At 37.0% G+C, this 16,479-nt stretch overlaps 1 long non-coding RNA gene across 1 annotated transcript in view; it reads left to right on the top strand.

Moving 5' to 3' along the window:
- Positions 1 to 2,418: 2,418 nt before the first annotated feature.
- LOC308496539 overlaps positions 2,419 to 16,479 on the top strand; it is a 234,324-nt gene continuing 220,263 nt past the window's right edge. Inside the window, exon 1 of the long non-coding RNA XR_013993198.1 lies at positions 2,419 to 2,731. This is a non-coding gene — a long non-coding RNA (uncharacterized lncRNA). The remainder of the gene's footprint in view (positions 2,732 to 16,479) is intronic.

The raw sequence follows: 16,479 nt of genomic DNA, 5'->3' as shown, positions 1-16,479 counted from the left end.
GATAGAGGTCAATTTCATTTTTCTGCATGTGGCCGTCCAGTTTTCCCCACACCATTTTTTGAAGAGACTGTCCTTTCCCCATTGAGTAGTCTTGGCTCTCTTGTCAAATGTCAGGTGTCAGTTAACGGGTACAAACTTGTAGTTAGAAGATGAAGAAGTTGTGGAGATCTAATGCATAGCACTGTGATTATGGTATATATTATAAAACAATCTAATTTAAAAAAGGGCAAAGGACCTGAATGGACAGATGAAAAGATGCTTAACATCAATAATCACCAGAGAAATGCAAATTAAAAAGCCACAATGAGATATCACCTCATATCTGTCAGAATGGCCATCATCGGTAAATCAACAAGTGTTGGTGAGGATGTGGAGAAAAGGGAGCACTCGTGCGCTGTTGGTGAGATTGCAAATTGGTGCAGTCCCTATGGAAAATAGAATGGAGTTTCCTCAAAAAAAATAAAAACAGAGCTACCTTATGACCCAATAATTCGACTTCTGGGTATTTATTGAAGAAATCCAAAACACGAATTCAAAAAGATATATGCAACCCTATGTTTGTTGCAGCACTATTTACAATAGCCAAGACACGGAAGCCATCTAAGTGCCCATCAATAGATGACTAGATAAGACTGGATAAAGAGGAGGTGATACATATATACAATGGGCTATTACTTAGCCATAAAAAGTAATGAAATCTTCCCATTTACGACAACATGGATGGATCTAGAAGGTATTACGCTAAGTGAAATAAGTCAGACAGAGAAAGACAAATACCGTATCATCTCATATGTATGTGGAATCTACGGAACAAAACAAACAAACAAACAAACAAACAAACAAACAAAACAGACTCATAGATACAGTGAACAAACTGATGGTTGCAAGACGGGAAGGGGTTGGGGAGCTGGGTGAAGGTGAGGGCATTAAGAAGTACAAATTGGTAGCTACAAAATAGTCATGGGGATGTAAAGTAAAGCACAGAGAATATAGTCAATGACATGGTAACAACTATGTATAGTGCCAGGTGGGTACTAGACTCATCGGGAGGAATCACTTAGTAAATTATATGAGTGTCTAACCACTATGTTGTACACCTGAAACTAATATAACATAATATTGAATGCCAACTTTAATTGAAAAATAAAAGAAAATACCGTGTCACATATTTCACAGTTGCTAAGAGACTAGATTATAAATGCTTTCACTACAAAATAAAAACTAATAAATATGTGACATGATAGAGGTATTAGCTAATGCTAAGGTGGTAATTATATTGCAATACATAAGTATATCACATCGACATACACCTTAAACTTACACAATATTATATGTCAATTATATCTCAATGAAGAAATGTTGCAGCCAGAGTATGAAGGACCATGGGTGCTCAGGCATCTACCACTTGTCCTATTCCTTGGTAGCAGCACTCCCTTAACGAGGATGCAGATGGTTGGCTGTTATTTGTAAGGACCAACCCATTATATCTAGATCACACAGCTAGCCAGAGAATTAGACTTTGATCCAGCACTTCCACACACCAGCTGCTCTGCAGAATAAGCTTTTTACTACATCACACGTTCTTATAGTGTAGGCTTTCTGAGAAATCTTCAGAAAGAGAAAAATACTTGAGCTAACTTTTCAATGGCATTCTCGGCAAGGAGCCCTAAATGGGTGAGCACAGTGTGTTTAGAAGACTCAGAGCAGAGAGTGTCTGAGGGTAGGCACCAAGTGGGCATGACAATGGAAAATGGGCTTTGAAAAAAAGTGCAATTTAGTAGTCCTTGAGCTAACAAATAGAGATATTACCCTGGAGTCCTGGAGTTATTGAAGAGATTATTAGAATATGTTAAGCAAGAATGGTGTGACGAGATTTGTGTTTGAACATGTAGTGAATAAATTAGAAAGGGATTAAACTGGAAACTAGTAGACCAATTAGGGAAAATTTCAGTAAATGATAAGAAATGTGTAGAAGTTCAATGTAGAACATGTTGGTGATGTTGGAGAGAAGGGACTAGCTTTGGCAGGTATTAAGGATGTTCGACGTAAGGCAAGTGAGTGAGAGGGAGGGGTCTGGCTTCTCTGCTAAGAGATTCTCCAGCTGGCATGAGACCCTGCTTTATCAGGAGAGTTTGGGCAGATAATGTGCTCCTTCCTAGAACTTAGCCTGCTCCAGTGATTTCTAGGAGGAAGCCGTTCTTGACCTTTCTAATTTGGGAACTAGAAAGATACCCCCATCTTGTCGAATAGGAATTCTTTGCCTTTGTAATCTTCTTGCACTGAATTGCACCTTCTTTGAATCACTGCTAAATATAGTGTTGATAAAGTCTAAAGCATACTTGGTTCAAATTCATAGCTATTGTGGGGACAGAGTCCCAGAGAGCAGTTTCCAGGCTCTCGGCTTCACGTGGGGGTTGGTTGGTTGGCAGAGAAGTGGAGGGAGGGTTGCGGCTAGCAATTGAGGTTAGCAAGTGCGGATGGCAGATTGTGGATCGTGTGGATCCTACTTCCTGTGTTTTGCCCGGCCACCAGTGAGACTGGGGTGCAGGAAGACCCCCTGTTGGGGTACTGGCACATGTTTGCTTTTGTGTCTTGACCAGCCACTATTGAGAATATAGTGGTATGACTCTCCTATCCTTCGCTCCATTGGCGTTCCTTTTTGGCCTCGCCATATCCTGCGTTCTTGTGAGGGGAGAGGGAGCTGAGACCCTACATGGCAGCTATACAACAGGTAATTGTTTTCTGATACACTTAAAAGTATTATGTTAATTGAGCACACAGACCATTCCAGCATACTATGGCATGTCTATAAGTACCTGTTCAGTTTACATAGTCTGTACATACTCTTTAAAAGAAAAAAACAGCACCCTCTGCCATGATACATCCAGGAAAACTAATTATTTTTGTAGGTGTTAAAATGGATATAGATTTAGCTTTGTCTTTGTATGTGTTTATGATTAAGTGTTACTGAGCATTAAGAAATAAAACCCTTTATGACTTTTTTTTCTAAAATCTAATACAGCAGTTTATCAAACTTAATTCCCTAATTGCAAACTAACAAGAGACGCTTTTACAATTACTTCAATGTTTGTAAGGTTATGACTCATGAACAAATTACTTTCATGGTTGGGTTGCGTTTATATAAGACAGGGTGTGAATTTTAAAAAGGAATCAACAAGATAGGACAGATTTAGGTGTGGACATATTTACGTAACATGTTTAAATATGGGCATAGAAAAGTAGAAAAACAAATACCTCTTCTGGCATGTTTGATACTTAAAGAAAAATTTGTGCACAACTGTATTAATAAATATTATGGAGCCTGAATGAAAATTGGCATCATGTAGGATCCTGGCAAAAAGCCCCTTAGGAGAGTCAGTCGAAAGTTAGTGACACCTTAAATCCTTAAGAAAATATGGAACAATGCCACTTGCAAATCCTTCATCTACAACAGATGGAATGCAAGCTCATTCCAAATAGCAGGCTACTCAACAGTGGCAAATTAAATCACACCAATATTGGTAGTGTAAATCTGTGGGGGGAAAAAAGGAAATAGACATACAACCCAAGAAATTAAAATGGAATATTATTACTGTGTTTCACATCTAGTAATATACCTCACTCACAGGTGATATTCTAACTCACTCTGGTGATGGTCAGTCATGCTATTTGTCTTGTTTTATGCTGATTTGCCTTTTTGCAAATACAGTCCTGCTATTGTCATGCATTTACCCACATCTGAATCCTGTATCCCTCAGATTTTAAGATCAGACATTATGCCTAATGCAGTTCTTTTATACAGGAAGCTCTTTTAAGGGCTGGCAAATCTTAAATAACTCTTTCCAGAACGTTTAATAAGGGTCAAAAACCTGAGTCTCCTCTATGGTTCTGAAACCATACCAAGTGTCTCCTAACAGACTCTGCCCACAGGTGAGGCCAGCCTGTTCAGAGGCAATCTCTGAGCAAGTTCAGAATTGTGCAGTAAGTAGAGCACTATTCATTACCATTTATATTACAGCTAAACTGGTCTTATTAAAAGATTAACTGCAGGACAAAAGATAACTTCTAGAGGCTTAAGAATTATATTTTAAAATGTATCTCTAAGTAGGAGATTAGAAAAAAGAATTGTCATCCAACTAATAGGATATTTTGTCGTGGTGGTGGTGGTGGTAAAGATTATGTAACAAAGGACTGCAGCCATATTTCATAAACGTATAAAAATTTCTAACTTTCTTCTCTTTTTCACTCTGTATATATATATATACTTATGCATTTATTATACAATATATTATTATGCAATATATATTTATGTATATACATAAATATACATATTTAATTCTAATTCTATACATAGGCTAAATCAAATGGATGCCTACATCGTATTCCACTTTTACTCTTTCTTCAGATTCTCTGTTACTAATACTTAGGAGAGTAGCTCAAATTGTCACAGGTTGATTCAGAATTTCTGGGATTCTAACCTTATAGGTAGATAATTGGCAGCATCTGTTAGGAGCTTTTATAGAGAACAGCTTCTTTTCCCCCAGAGATACTTAGCAAGGAATTGTGCTCCAAATACTCTTGCCCTGAGCTTACCACCATTCTCTGAGCTCCCTGTCATTCTTGTGCAGTTCCCAGAGACAACGATGCTTTCCTTGCTCCTCTGGTTTATAGCTACTTCATTCAGCATTTCTAGAGGACAGCTAATATCACTGCTGTCAGGTGCAGAATCACAAGCTTCTTTCAAGGACTAATTCTGCAGTATGGTTTCTCAGAATCCTTAGAGATTGTCTAGAGGGTAAAAAATTTCCTGATGACTGCAGAATATTATCCAAATGATTGTTTAAAATATCTCCACATTGCAAAACTATGCAAACTGGAAGTGTCCAAACTCTGGTACTCATACTTAGTCAGAATCCTGATAGATGTTTCACATGTCTCTGCCATAAGTCTGTGAGACATTATCCCATTACCTTCTTTCTCTCCTATGTTCACATATCTAGTCCTGCTCATTCCACCTACTTCACAATCTCTTGAATCTTCTCTTCAGGTGAAGTATCATCCCCGGAGCTGAATCACATTCTCTCATATGGATGTTGTACAAACCTCTTCCTTGATTTCCTCACATGTACCACTGATCCCCTCTGATTATTCTTCATACAAGAGTCCAATAGGTGAATTACTTCTCAAGCTGGTACGTTGTCTCGACAGGTATTGATGACTATGTTCATCAAGTTAAGGACTGCTTTTTAGGCCCAAAATATCTCGTCATGCTCTCTGCCATGGGGCCCACTAGGTCCCATGAAATTAAAATTCAGACTTGAATTGTCTTTAACAAGTATAATGAACATAATATTGAAGTTAAAGACAAGTGATTAGAAAAAAACATATGTATAGATCCAAAACCACGTTTACAGCTCTTTCTTATCTAGGACTAAAGTTTTACCTATTTACTAAATAGGTATTTACTAAATAGTGATGTTTTAATAAGCTTTCTTTGGATTTGAAACATATGTGTTTTTCTAACCATGTCAAATAGTCTGAAAGGGTGTCTGTGTATGATGAAAGAAAAAAAAAACCCACAGGAATCACATCTGCTCTTGCACCTGATTTAAGAAAGACTTACTACCTGTATGTGATCATACTGATAGCAAGATACTCATGTTTGGACCTGCATACCAGACTGGATTTTTATAAACAATTACTGATAATAGAATTGCTCCTGTGTTTCTTTCAGAACTGTATGATACAAGAGAAACTCAGGAATATGTCTTGCTTCTCTTTTTTTCATATCGTCTTTCAGAGGTTTCAAATTAACAAAAGTTGATAAGAGTAATTTCTTTGTGTATAGCACATATGTACTAATTCAGAATGATATAAAGATAAACATATCTTACAAGTTTTTACACTGGATTTCATTTCATTTTCAAGATCTAAACATATGGATGTTTAAACCTGTGCTTCGGTATAGATTGTATGACTCTTTCTGAAAAAAAAAAAATCTGATCTTAGGGCTAAGTCTGACAATGACTTATTTTTCTAGCTTACACCTAAAAGTTTTTCTTCAGTTATTTGTTTTATTTTTAAATTTAATTCTTCAAGTCGTATATAAATATGTCCTCATTGCAAAAGATGTAAACAATACAGATAAAATGGAAGTCCCACCTGGTATCTATATCTCTATTGCCTAATCTCTCCCTTTCCTAAGAGTGACCAAGACTAGATATTTGATGTGTGTTTTTGCTAAACTTTAAAACACATGTTTCATGTATGTCAATGTATATGTTAAATATGTCACATAAATATACCAATAAATATTTCCTGACTTAGATCAAACCACTCTCTTTCTTAAAACTCTTCAGTGGCTTTCCATTTCAGTTAGTATGCAACCCATGTACCTTGCCCTGGCCTACAAGGCCCTTCAGGTTCTGGTCCTTACGTGCTTCTCCAACTTGTTTCCTACACTCTCACACTTGTTGACTATGGTTCGGTACATTGGATCACTCCACCTCTTCAATATGTCTTGCATGTTCCTCCCTCAGAGTGCTACCATGAGCCATTTTCTATACCCAGAATAGTCTACACCTAACCTTTACATGACTGGTACCTTCTCATTGTTCAGAACTCAGCTCAAATAGCATTTTCACAGAGTCCTTTCCCCAGAAGCTATTCTGATTATTTAGTCTCCTGCCAGTTACTCTCTAGCTAATGATTCTGTTTGAATGTTCACAACACTTATTATGACTTAGAATTGCATATTTTATTTATTTTTTTATTTTTTTATTTTTAATTAATTTTATTGGGGTGACAATTGTTAGTAAATTTACATAGATTTCAGGTGTACAATTCTGTATTACATCGTCTATAAATCCCATTGTGTGTTCACCACCCAGAGTCAGTTCTCCTTCCATCACCATATATTTGATCCCCTTTACCCTCATCACCCACCCCCCACCCCCTTACCCTCTGGTAACCACTAAATTATTGTCTGTGTCTATGAGTTTTTGTTTCTCATTTGTTTGTCTTGTTCTTTTTGGTTTATATACCACATATCAGTGAAATCATAGGGTTCTCTGCTTTTTCTGTCTGACTTATTTCACTTAGCATTATTCTCTCGAGATCCATCCATGTTGTCACAAATGCTCCTATATCATCTTTCCTTAACGCCGAATAGTATTCCATTGTGTATATGTACCACAACTTCTTTTTATATGTCTAATGGCCATCTGTATGTCCTCTTTGGAGAAATGTCTCTTCAGGTCCTCTGTCCATTTTTCAATTGGGTTGTTTGTTTTTTTGTTGTTGAGTTTCATGAGTTCCTTGTATATTTTGGATATCAGCCCCTTATCAGAGGAACTGTTTGCGAAAATCTTCTCCCATTCAGTTGGTTGCCTCATTATTTTGTCAATAGTTTCTTTTGCTGTGCAGAAGCTTTTCAGTTTCATATAATCCCATTTGTTTATTTTAGTTTTTACTTCCATTGCCTTTGGAGTCAAATTCATAAAATGCTCTTTGAACCCAAGGTCCATAAGTTTAGTACCTATGTTTTCTTCAATGCAGTTTATTGTGTCAGGTCTTATGCTTAAGTCTTTGATCCATTTTGAATTAATTTTGGTACATGGTGACAGATAGCAGTCCAGTTTCATTCTTTTGCACGTAGCTATCCAATTCTGCCAACACCATTTATTGAAGAGGCTGTCTTTCCTCCATCGTATGTTTTTAGCTTCTTTGTCAAAAATTATCTGTCCATATTTATATGGTTTTATTTCTGGGTTCTCAATTCTATTCCATTGGTCTATGTGTCTGTTTTTCCGCCAATACCAAGCTGTTTTGATTATTGTAGCCCTGTAGTACAAGGAAAAATCAGGGAGTGTGATACCTCCAGTATTGTTCTTTTTTTTTAATATTGCTTTGGCTATTCGGGGTCTTTTGTGGTTCCAAACAAATCTGATGATTTTTTGTTCTATTTCTTTAAAAAATGCCATTGGGATTTTAATGGGGATTGCATTAAATCTGTATATGGCTTTGGGTAATATGGCCATTTTAACTATGTTGATTCTTCCAATCCATGAGCACGGAATGTCTTTCCATTTCTTTGTGTCTTCTTCAATTTCTTTCAAAAATGTCTTATAGTTTTCAGCATATAAATCCTTCACATCCTTGGTTAAGTTTATTCCTAGGTATTTTATTCTTTTTGCTGCAATTGCAAAAGGAATTGTTTTTTCTATCTCTTTTTCTGAGATTTCATTGTTGGTATATAGGAAAGCAATGGACTTTTGTACGTTGATTTTGTAGCCAGCAACTTTACTATATTCATTGATTGTTTCTAATAGCTTTTTGGTGGAGTCTTTAGGGTTTTCTATGTATAGCATCATGTCATCTGCAAAGAGTGACAATTTAACTTCTTCATTCCCAATTTGGATGCCTTTTATTTCTTTCTCTTGCCTGATAGCTCTGGCGAGGACTTCCAACACTATGTTGAAAAGCAGAGGTGATAGGGGACAACCTTGTCGTGTTCCTGAACGTAGAGCAAAGGGCTTCAGCTTTTCACCATTAATTATGAGATTAGCTGAGGGCTTGTCATATATGGCCTTTATTATGTTGAGGTATTTTCCTTCTATACCAATTTTAGTAAGTGTTTTAATCATAAATGGATGTTGTATCTTATCAAATGCTTTTTCTGCATCAATTGATAGAATCATATGATTTTTGTCCTTTATTTTGTTTATGTGATGTATCACATTGATGGATTTGCGAATGTTGAACCATCCTTGTGCCCCGGGGATGAACCCCACTTGGTCGTGATGAATAATCTTTTTAATGCATTGTTGTATTCGATTTGCTAGAATTTTGTTTAGGATTTTAGCATCTGTATTCATCAGAGATATAGGTCTGTAGTTTTCTTTTTTTGTGTTGTCCTTACCAGGTTTTGGTATCAGGGTAATGTTGGCCTCATAAAATGAGTTAGGGAGTACTGACTCTTCTTCAATTTTTTGGAAGAGTTTGAGCAGGATTGGTATTAGATCCTCTTTGAAGGTTTGGTAGAATTCACTGGTGAAGCCATCTGGTCCAGGACTTTTGATTTTGGGAAGGTTTTTGATGACTGATTCAATTTCCTTACCGGTGATCGGCCTGTTAAGATTTTCCAGTTCTTCATGATTCAGCCTTGGAAGGCTATATGTTTCTAAGAACTTGTCCATTTCTTCTAAGTTATTAAATTTGGTGGCATATAGTCCTTCATAGTATTCTTGGATAATCCTTTGTATTTCTGTGGTATCCGTGATAACTTCCCCTTTTTCATTTCTGATTTTGTTAATTAGTGTCTTCTCTCTTTTTATCTTAGTGAGTCTAGCCAAGGGTTTGTCGATTTTGTTAATCTTTTCAAAGAACCAGCTTTTTGTCACATTGATTTTTTCTATTGTCTTTTTGTTCTCTATTTCATTTAGTTCTGCTCTGATTTTTGTTATTTCCTTTCTTCTGCTGACCTTGGGTTTCGCTTGTTCTTCTTTTTCTAGTTTTTTAAGGTGTAACATGAGGTTAGTTATTTGGGATTTTTCTTGTTTCTTGAGATAGGCCTGTAATGATATAAATTTCCCTCTTAAAACTGCTTTCGCGGCATCCCAAAAATTTTGGTAGGATGTATTTTCATTGTCATTTGTTTCTATGTATCTTTTGAGCTCTCCTCTAATTTCTTCTTTGACCCAGTCGTTCTTTAAAAGTATGTTGTTTAATCTCCATGTATTTGTGTTTTTTCCTGCTTTCTTTTTGCAGTTGATATCCAATTTCAAAGCTTTGTGATCAGAGAATATGCTTGGTATGATTTCAATCTTCTTAAATTTGCTGAGGCTGATTTTGTGTCCCAATATATGGTCTATCCTTGAGAATGTTCCATGTACACTAGAAAAGAATGTATAGTCTGATGTTTTAGGATGAAGTGCTCTATATATGTCAATTATGTCCAATTCATCTAATGTGTCATTTAGGGCTGCGATTTCGTTATTTATCTTCTGTTTGGATGATCTATCCATAGCTGTCAATGATGTATTTAAGTCCCCTAGTATAATTGTGTTTTGGTCAATTTCTCCCTTTAGTTCTGTTAGTAGTTTCTTGGTATATTTCGGTGCTCCCTGATTGGGGGCATAAATATTGATGACTGTTATGTCTTCTTGTTGTATAGTCCCCTTTACCATTATGAAATGTCCATCTTTGTCTCTTGTTATCTTTTTAACCCTGAAGTCTGTTTCATCGGAAATCATTATGGCTACACCTGATTTTTTCTGGGTACCATTTGCTTGAAGTGTCAATTTCCACCCTTTCACTTTGAGTCTATGCTTGTCCTTGTAGCTGAGATGTGTCTCTTGTAGGCAGCATATGGTTGGGTTTAGTTTTTTGATCCAATCTGCTACTCTGTGTCTCTTTATTGGTGAGTTCAGTCCATTTACATTTAGGGTGATTATTGATATGTGAGGATTTCCTTTCATTCTGTCTTTAGTTTTCTGGTAAGGCTGTGTCTCCATTGTTTCTTTGCCTTTTTGTTGTTGTCTGTTATTTCTGTGTGGTAGTATTCTATGATGTTTCCCTCTGTTTCTTCTTTTATTACAGTATATATTTCAGATTTGGATGTTTTTTGAGTGGTTACCCTTGAGTTTATGTAAAAGAAAGTTTGATATTTAGAGTATTGATATTTACAGTCCGCTTACTTTCTCTATTCCCATATTCCAGTTCAGGCCTTTACGCTCCCCCTTTTTATGTTTTGGTTGCCACAAGTTGTCCCTGTTGATGGTGGTCTAATAGCCTCCTTTAGTATTTCTTGTAGTGCAGGTCGTGTATTAGAAAATTCCCTCAGCTTCTGGATGTCTGGAAAGGTCTTTATTCCTCCTTCATATCTAAAGGAGATCTTTGCTGGATATATTATTCTTGGCTCATGATTTCTCTCTTTCAATAGTTTGAATATTTGGTTCCATTCCCTCCTAGCTTGTAGAGTTTCTGCTGAAAAATCTGATGATAATCTAATGGGCTTTCCTTTGTAAGTTACCGTCTTCTTTTCCCTGGCTGCCTTGAGGATTCTTTCTTTATCATTGATTTTAGACAGCTTCAATACAATGTGCCTTGGTGAAGGCCTGTTGGGATTGAGGTGATTAGGTGTTCTATTTGCTTCTTGGATTCGAGGATCCAGTTCTGTCCACAAGTTTGGGAAGTTCTCATCGACGATTTGTTTGAATATATTCTCTGTTCCCTTCCCTCTTTCTTCTCCTTCTGGTATACCCATTATTCTTATATTGCTCTTTCTGATGGAGTCAGAAAGTTCTTGTAGAGTTCTTTCATTTCTTTTAAGTCTCAAGTCTCTTTCTTCTTCCCTCTGTGTAAATTCCAGGTTCCTATCTTCGATGTCACTGATTCTTTCCTCCATCTGGTCAACTCTACTACCTAAGCTGGATATTTTATTGTTAATTTCTTCTATTGAGTTCTTAATCTCCAGAAATTCTATTTGGTTCTTTTTCAAGATTTCAATCTCTTTTATAAAATGCTCATGGTGTTCTTTGATTGTGTTTCTGAGTTCATTAAACTGCCTTTCTGTGTTTTCCTGCATCTCGTTCAGTTTTTTCAGAATTGCGATCTTGAATTCTCTGTCATTTAAATCACAAAGGTCCATATCTCTAAGTTCCTTTTCTGGAGACTTTTCACTTTCTTTCTGAGCTATCTTGTTGCCTTGGTTATTCATGGCAATCACTGATTTACTATTTCTCTTCCTAGACATCTACAGGAGTGTCTTCTGCAACAGGTTGATAGGTATGCGAAGAGCTTTTGGAGTTCCAAAGCTCTTTCTGCACCAGATTCAGAGCCCGTTTGTTTCAGCAGTTCTGTTTACTCCTGCAGGGATCCGCCCAGATAGGTGGGGCTAGGGGCGGGGTGAGTTGTGAGAGGTGGCCCAGAGCAATGGCGGCGACCACCACCACAGCCAGTCCTGCTTCCACAGCTCCCTCCCCTTTGCCGGAACTAGTTGAGCTGCGAATCTGTGTCTGCGGTCCACAGTTCTCAGAGCAGCAAATATTCTGTCCTTTGATCCGACACTGCTACTTTATCGCTTCTAGCACCGGGCAGGTGGGGGCGGGGCGAGCTCTGGGAGGGTAGGGAGGGGGCGGCTAGTCTCCGTGCCTAAGGCTTCCGTTCTCCGCTCAGCAGTGAGGGCTTAAACCACCGATTTCAGCCCTCTTCCCTCAGTCTTTGCTCCGAGGTCTGCCGTGAGCGAGCGTTGGGTTCAGCGGTTTTGTATGCTGCCCCCTCAGCCCTGTGGGCCGTAAGCGGAGCCCTAGCAGTCCGAGTCCTTCCCTCTCCCGCAGCTGCGGAAGATCCGGGCGCAGGGGGCTCCGAGCACTGAGCTAGGTCTGTGTCCTGCGCCCGCGCGGCTCCGTCTCCGCACTTCTCCTCTCCCTCCTCCCCCGCTCGCGCGATTCACCCACCTGGAGGTGAATTCAGTAGTCGGCCTCTTCGTCTTGCCTGTCTACTGTGCAAGGAGTCCTTTGTGGAGTTATTGTTGTCCGATTCGTTGTAAATTCCAGGGAAGCGTTACAGAGGCTCACCTCACGCCGCCATTTTTTTTCTATCTAGAATTGTATATTTTAAAAACCATGATTATTATCTTCTTTCTCTACTAGAATACCAGCCTCATGAAGGCAGGGTTTTTGAATGGTTTGTTCACTTATTTATATCTCCAATGCCTAGAACAGCATCCGGCACATAGCAGCTAATTGTTGAGAAATAAAACTGGAAAGGAAAGGAAAGCCTGTTCACACCATGATTCATGCAAAGGTTTTTAAAGTTCTCAGGAAAAGACAAGGGTGCCCACTCTCACCACTACTACTCAATGTGGAAGTCCTAGCCAGAGCAATCAGGCAAGACAAAGAAATAAAAGCCATCCTTATTTGAAAGGACAAAGTAAAACTATCTTAGTTTGCAGATGATATGATCAAATATTTAGAAAATCTTGAAGACTCCACCGAAAAAAATGTTAGATTTAAAATTAAAATTTAGTCAAATTTCAGGATACAAAATCAATATTCAGAATCAGTTGCATTTCTATATACTAATAACAAAATCTCTGAAAAGTAAATGAGCAACCCCAGTCACAATAACATCAAAAACAATAAAATACTTAGGAATAAATTTAACCAAGGAAGTAAAAGATCTGTAAACTGAAAATTATACTACTTTAATAAAGAAATTGAAGACGACACAAGCAAATGGAAGGTATTCTGTGTAATGGATAAGAACAATCAATATTATTAAAATGTTCATACCACCCAAAGCCCTCTCCAGATTCAATGTTTGATGCTTATCAAAATTCCAAAGACATTTTTCACAGAAATAGAATAAACAATCTCAAAACTCACATGGAACCAAAAAAGACCCCAAATAGCCAAAGCAATCTTGATAGAGCAAAGCTGAAGACATTAATCTTCATGATTTCAAATTATGCTACACAGTTATAGTAATCAAAACAGTATGGTGTTGGCATAAAAACAGACACAAGACCAATGGACAGGAAAGAGAGACCAGAAATAAAGCCTCATGTATACAGTCAAGGATCCAAAAATATTTAATGGGGAAAGAATATACTCTGCAATAAGTGGTGTTAGGAAAATTGGATAATCATGCAAAAGAATAAAACTGGACCCCCATCTTATACTACTCTCAAAAATTAACTCAAAATGGATTAAAGACTTAAACATAAGATCTGAAACCATAAAACTTCTAGAAGAAAACATAGAGAAAAATCATGTGATTAGTTTTGGCAATGATTTTTTTTTTTTTTTTTTTGGATATGACACCAAAAGCACAAGCAACAAATGTAAAACATAAATAAATGGGATGACATCAAACTAAAAATCTTCTGCACAGAAGAAAATATAATCAACAAAATCAAAAGACAACCTATGGAATGGGAGAAAAGAATTGCAAATTGTATATCTTCTAAAGAGTTAATATCCAAAAAATATATGGAACTTATATAGCCCAACAACAAAGAAACAATCCTATTAAAAAATGGGCACTGGAACTGAACAGATATTTTTCCAAAGAAGATATCCAAATAGTCAGGTACATGAACAAAATGCTCAACATCACTAATACCAGAAAAATACAAATCACAGCTACGATGAGGTATCACTTTACACCTGTTATAATAGCTGTCATCTAAAATACAAGCGATTTTAAGTGTCGGTGAGGATGTGGAGAAAAGGGAAACCTTGTGTCCTTTTGGTGGGAATGTAAATTGATACAGCCATAATGGAAAATAGTATCGTTGTTTCTCAAAAAATTAAAAATAGAACTACCATATGACCCAGCAAGCTCACTTCTGGGTGTATATCAAAATGAAATGAAATCACAACCTCAAAGAGATATCTATCCTCCCATGTTCACTGCAGTATTATTTACAATAGCAAAGGTGTGAAAACAACCTCAGTATCTGTCTACAGATGAATTAGATAAAGAAAATGTGATGTCGTTAACCAATGTTACTCCAATACACTTAATTTAAAAAAGAAGAAAATGTGATAGATACACATGAATATTATTCAACCATATAGGAAGGAAATCCTGCTATTTAACAACATGGATAGAATTTGAGGGCATGATGCTAAATGAAATGTCAGACAGAGAGAAATGCTGTATGGTATCACTTATTTGTGGAATCTAAAAAAGCTGAATTCATAGAAACAGAAAGTTAATGGTAGTCACCAGGAGCTGGGCGTGGAGGAGATGTTGGTCAAAAATAATAAATTTTAATTTATACGATGAATAAGTTCTGATGATCTAATGTACAACAAGTTGGCTATAGTTAATCATTATAAATACTTGAAAGTTTTTGTATTATAAATACTTGAAAGTTACTAAGAGAGTATATCTTAAATGTTTTCAACACACACACACACACACACACACACACACATACACACGTGCGAGGTGATGTAGGTGTTAACTAACCCTACTGTGGTAATCATTTCCTAATATATGTTTCAAATCAATGCATTGTATACCTTAAACTTAGACAATGTTATATGTCAGTTATATCTCTATAAATCTAGACAGAAAATGACAGCTAAGAGAAGAAAAGTGAAAAAATAGAACTAGGTTTAAAATTTGGTGTCAACTAAGAAGTGATATTTCTGAGGCCTCTGTCTTTTTTTTCTTTAAGTGTTTTACCTCAGTGTTTTTTACTAGAGACAAAAAAGAAGTGGTTTTGTTGCTATTGTTGTGTGTGTGTGTGTGTGTGTGTGTGTGTTTTAATTTAAGAAATAAGAGAGGGTAGGAAGGGAAAAATAAACTACACTGGAAACCCATTTCTTCTTGCCCTTGGATGGATCTGCCTCCTGTCTTTTATTTTTTGGAAATAATTCAGGTATGACTATAAAAGGAGGATCTGGAAATAGAACCACTAGAATTCCCTATTTATTTACCATATGGTTAGATGTGTACCAGTGCAATTCTGTAACTACACAGTTTAGTCTATCCTCAGTGGGCTATTAGCCATATTATAAGCAGCAAACCTGAGATAGTCAGTTTGTTAGTTTAGGACTTATGTTTGGCCATTTCTAGTAGACAGAATTTAAGTTTATCTAAAATTGTAGACCAGCCTTTCCTACCAACCAAATAATCTCTGTTGTTTACAAACAATTGCAATTTGGAGTCCCATTTAATTTATTCATGGAGATAAACAGGAAGGGAAAGAAGTGAAATTCTTAAGACTCTGCAATATAAACAATTAACCAATGAGGAGATACAGCCCATTACCGCCAGGTTCTCCCTGGCCCTCTCACTCCTTCATCCTCTTTTCCTGGAATTAAACCAGAGTGAAATTAATCTGGTTAGCAGGAATTTCTCTTGTTTAAATGTTATTTAAAAGTGGGCTGGAAAACTATATAAAATGTATTCCTTGTATAACAGCATAAGCTGAAAGTCTCAGCCACCACTTCAACTATCTGTAACAACTCTTGTTGGAGGGGTCTGCAGTGGGGAAAGCTTTAATCTGGGAAGATATAAACACAGGATTAGCTGGGAATATCTGACCTTGTAATTCAGAATAAGAAATCTACTATATAATGAACTGATTCAGCACCTTTAGATTCAAGAAAACATAAGCAATGTGCAGTAGTTTCTCTCTTAATTCCTGTTTTGTCCTTAACTGAAAAGTCAGTGAAATCCTTAATGTGACATATTGTCAGGAGATCTGGTTTTATCTAATTTTAGATTTCTCCTCTTGCTTTGTCTCTGTTCCGCTGCTTCTGTTCTCTAGTTCCTTGGCCTTTCTGTAGCACATTTCCTTTCCCCCTTCTCTCTTAAGAACCTTGCAATGGGTCCCCCTTGGGTAGAATGTGGAGAGAAGTCAGAGCGGGTTTCTGATCTCAGCTTGGCTGCTTCAAACGTGGACTTTCATGGAAGTCACTTAACCTCTCAGTGCTTTGCTTTTCTTTCTCTAACTGA

Source organism: Rhinolophus hipposideros (assembly GCF_964194185.1).
Source record: "Rhinolophus hipposideros genome assembly, chromosome: 4".
NCBI classification, from domain to species: domain Eukaryota; kingdom Metazoa; phylum Chordata; class Mammalia; order Chiroptera; family Rhinolophidae; genus Rhinolophus; species Rhinolophus hipposideros.
The sequence above is the reverse complement of the archived record's forward strand: the minus strand, read 5'-3'. Positions and strand labels throughout refer to the sequence as shown.